We start from the raw sequence: 4,567 nt of genomic DNA, 5'->3' as shown, positions 1-4,567 counted from the left end.
GAAGGGCATCAAACATTTTTTTTACAGCACATTCTAACCTTTTTGCTAAAAACATAGCGTAGGGTTTTGGGTTGCCCTAGAAGCTATGGGGATGAATGGGAGGGGTTAGAAATGATAGAGGGGATATATATTAGTGTGGGGAAGGGTAGGATGTATATGGAAACTAGTTTAGTTGTGTGCAAATCAAACCATAGTGTTGAAAACTGAAAACGTAGCGTGGAAATCCTAGGAGAGAGTTCCACACCCAAAATTGAAAAATTCACTTTGTTGAGGTGTTGATTGTTTTAAAATTACTTGTACTGAGATGGAGAGGCCTTCATTTGTTGCATAAAATGACGAGAGCTATTCCTTTGCATCACATTGAAGAAAACACAGTGTTCAGATAAAAACGTAGCGAGCAGGCTTGAAGACGCAACAAAAAGGCAGAAAAGGAAGCGAAATGGTGGAAAATGCACTTGGAGAGCAGGAATCGATGCTGAGTGAGTATTGTACATGTGAATGAAGACAAAAAATGTTTGAAATGTATTTAAAGCATAGAAAATCACCTTTTCTTGTATATGTCAAAGGATGACAATATACCTTTTTCTTTTGCAGAAATATCTTCATAGAAGTTACTTGATACCTTTTATTACCTTTATTCCTAACATGTTATCTCCCTTGGTGTGAAGACTTAAGACACATAAACATGATGGCTCTTTGCTTTGAATTTGGACATAATAATGACAACACCGATGGAAACCCTAGACCAAGACTTATATGCTAACACTTCAACTGATCTCACACCAACCATCACATGACCATGACAACTAAATGAGAAACATGATTACTTAAGGGAGTAGCATTGACCTAGACTCAACAACCAATGAGAATTTTTTTTTATATTTGAAAACCTTCTAACACCATTAAAAATTTGACCTAAGACCCTAGCAAAACTTTGAAAGATAATATTTTGATCACTGGTAACTGACATGACTGACGGGCACTAACAACATGCATGGTGTCATCAATGATGGGAAGTGTATGGTACTTAGACAGTGGAGATTCATTCTACATTATTGGCGACAATGGGTTATTCAGTGACCTAGAAGAGAAATACATCTAGATGCATATCTAGATGGGTGACGATGGGAAGTATAATGTTACTGGATTGGGCATGATTACTTTTTAGAGGGAACATGGGGTTCCACTCACCTTGAAGATTGTTATGTATGTGCCCAGGCTGACGTAGAACTTGGTATCCATTTCCACGCTTGAGGATAGAGGCTATGATGCAATATTCTCAAAAGGAAAGGCATTCTTTTGACACATAGCCACGGGTCAAGTAAGGAAGATAGGGATTCGAGTGAAGAATATCTATAAGCTAGAGGTAGAGGAGTGTGTTGCTTTGAGCACAAAAGCAGAAAGGGTGTAGAGCCAAGACATTGGCGAGTTGTGGGATAGGCGATTGGGCCACTTGGATCATGGGGCTTTGAAGATATTGCAACAGTTCTCTATTGGTCTTCCCAAAGGTACACTTGAGCAAGTTGATACATGCGAGGGGTGTACTTTGGGAAAATACACCAATCTTTCCTTTCACAACAGAGACAGTCAAGCATAGGCTATTCTAGAGAAAGTCTATTTAGATGTGTGTGGACCATTCTTGACAACATCCATGGCCAAACACAGGTATTATGTTATATTTTTTTATGACTATTCTCGTAAATGTTGGATACTTTTCATGCAGAAAAAGGATCAAACTTTCACAAAGTTTTGTGAGTTTAAAGCATTGGTGGACAAAGATTTGAGCAAGAAGGTTAAATCTCTACAGAGTGATAATGGTGGTGAGTATGTATCAAACGAGTTTAAGAACTTATGTGCAGCAGAAGGGATTAAATTGGAGTTAACGTCACCCCATAACCCTCAAGATAATGGGATGGGTGAGAGGAAGAGCATAATCATAGTAGGGGCAATGAGGGTGATGTTGCATGATCAGGGCCTACCACTACACTTATGGGCTGAGGCATGCAACACAACGGTTTATGTTCAGAACCATAGCTCACATCAGATACTTGAGATGAAGACACTAGAGGAGGTTTATTCTAGTAAGAGGCCAGATGTTGGTCACTTCAAGATTTTTGGGTCATCGGTATATTTCTATGTGACTAAGATGTACGAATGAAGCTTGAGACAACAACAAAGTTGGGGATATTTGTCAGGTACATTGATATATCTCGCAACTATCGGGTGTACTTGCTAACTAGTAGGATGAAAATGGTTCACCAGGATGTCAGATTCGATGAGGAAAATGTTATAGACATTTTTGTGCCTTACAGCATTGAGCATGAAATGTCCATAATCTAAGGGATCCAAAGTCCCTAAACATGTTTTTCCTACCCCTAGAGGAACAAGGCTAACAAACCACAGCAATTCAGAAAAGTTCTCCACCAGAAACTGCTCAAAAACAAGTCAATTCAGGACCAATTCAGTGGCTCCACTAGCTATCTGCGCTGAATGTCAAAGCCAACACTGGCTACCTGCGCTGAATGTCAAAGCCAACACTGGCTACCTGCGCTGAATGTCAAAGCCAACACTGGCTACCTGTGCTGAGCGAGAGTTGACATGTGGCAAGTTCATTCCACGAGGTGTCAAAACCCAGGAAGCTTCCAAAATCTTCCTCAATGACACTTGCCTCAGTGAATTCGACTGGTGATGAGTAAGAGGTTCCTAATCTCCAAGTGGAAGCAAGAACCTCCAACTGGAATCAAGAACTGACAGAGGGAGAGGACACTAGTTAGATCTCAAGCTGACTCATCCTCTCTCCAAACATCTATATATGGATCTCTCCTCCATGAGATCTAGAGGCTGGAATTTTGTTATTGCAAAGAATTGCTGTTGGTTTGAGACTGGAACTATTGGGTGCTTAATGCTTTGAAGGGGGTGAAGATAGGAATTCCATTTGCTGGGAAGGAGATGCTGGATTGGAGCCCTCTAGGTTGTATCTCTTCCTGAACCTTGTTATTCATCAATAAAGCTATCTTGGTTTCTCCTATATACTGATGTATCTTTGATGTATGATTGCATTAGTATGTTTAGTTTATTTCTAATCCTGAACTAGTTATGAATATGAATCCATGTCTTGTGTAGTGTTCTCTTCTTGTGATCTTGCAGAAACCTCTTGAAGCTGGGCGAGTGAGAAGGCAAATAGCTGGGAACTCTCCAAGGGAAGAGAAACCGGATCGAAGGACAAACGGAAGACACCGGATCGAAGGACAAACGGAAGACACCGGTTAGTCCATCCATCTCTCTTCATTCTTAATTCATAAAGGAAGAATACTAGAATAGTTGTCTCTGTTTGTTGCTAAGGCACTGTCACACCTTAGGTGGATAGGATCGTCCTGCATAGGCATTTTTCCCCACAACAAATTGGCGACTCCATAGGCATTTTTCCTCAAGCTTGACAAAAATAAAGAGGTACTGGTCAGCAATGACTGGGGAAAAATTGGGAGAAACTCAAGAAAACTTTGATGGTAGCAGGTCGCTCTTGAACATGACACTTTTCCTCCGTACCACAATCGGGTTGGGTTGTTTCATTCACCGGTCACATCCATGGTCTCACCATACCATCCATATTTGGGGTAATGCTACCGATCCCTCACATCAGTGTCGCCATATGTTCAAGAGAAGTCGTTCAGAAAAGTCAACTGTGCCCCATCCACTGCCGTACATTATCCTTCATCCTTTCATGACCGCCACCCTGAATCATATGTCACAGATCGTTTTCACCTCCATCAAAATCATTAGCTCCGTTCCGTGTCACTGATGTGGGATTCATTAAGGCCCTCCTTTGACGGATCGCTTCTTGTCGACATCAGCTCATTATCCAAGAAGTTGATCTAGGAACAACCCCTTCAGTACTTTGAAGCTTGCATGCCTCAATGGCAAGTTTCTCACTTCCGGCGATAGGTATACATCAATGACCTTCGACCAAAAGATTTTGCGTGGTGTTCGACGCCAAGTCCTTTATTCACACCACGTGAATTGTACTGCAGTACCTTGAGGGTCATTATCATTATCGGTGATTCCTCTCGCGCTTGTTAACGGTTTACCTCATTGACCGGTAATCACGCGATGTCTTTCCATGTTCGACTCCAGAACATTTCTCACATGGATCGACTTGTACTTAGAGTGAAGATCGAACGAGTTTGAAGACCCCGGATCTAGTTTCATCCATCCGGGCTGCGATATATATTCAGGAAAGATAAAGACATTGACATGTACATCATTGCGGCAGATAATCATCCTACCCAAAGGATGATAATTTCATAAAAAATTATCAGTCTACCACCAGACGATTGTCTGTTCTATGTACAGAAAAATGAATTTATAAAGCTGAGCATGGGAATGCCCGCCTCAGCTAGATCATGAAAGCAGTATGAAAAATAATGTATTGTATTGTATCTTATTACAAGTCTCCTCCCAGCATTGGATGAACTTCGGATCCCCCTGATAAAGCATTTCACCCGATAAACGGCCTCATACTTTAGGGGGCAACTGTTATAGACATTTTTGTGCCTTAGAACATTGAGCA

Source organism: Pinus tabuliformis, chromosome X (genome assembly GCF_031772625.1).
Source record: "Pinus tabuliformis cultivar Carrire ecotype Pingquan chromosome X, CPIR1, whole genome shotgun sequence".
NCBI classification, from domain to species: Eukaryota; Viridiplantae; Streptophyta; class Pinopsida; order Pinales; family Pinaceae; genus Pinus; species Pinus tabuliformis.
The sequence above is the reverse complement of the archived record's forward strand: the minus strand, read 5'-3'. Positions refer to the sequence as shown.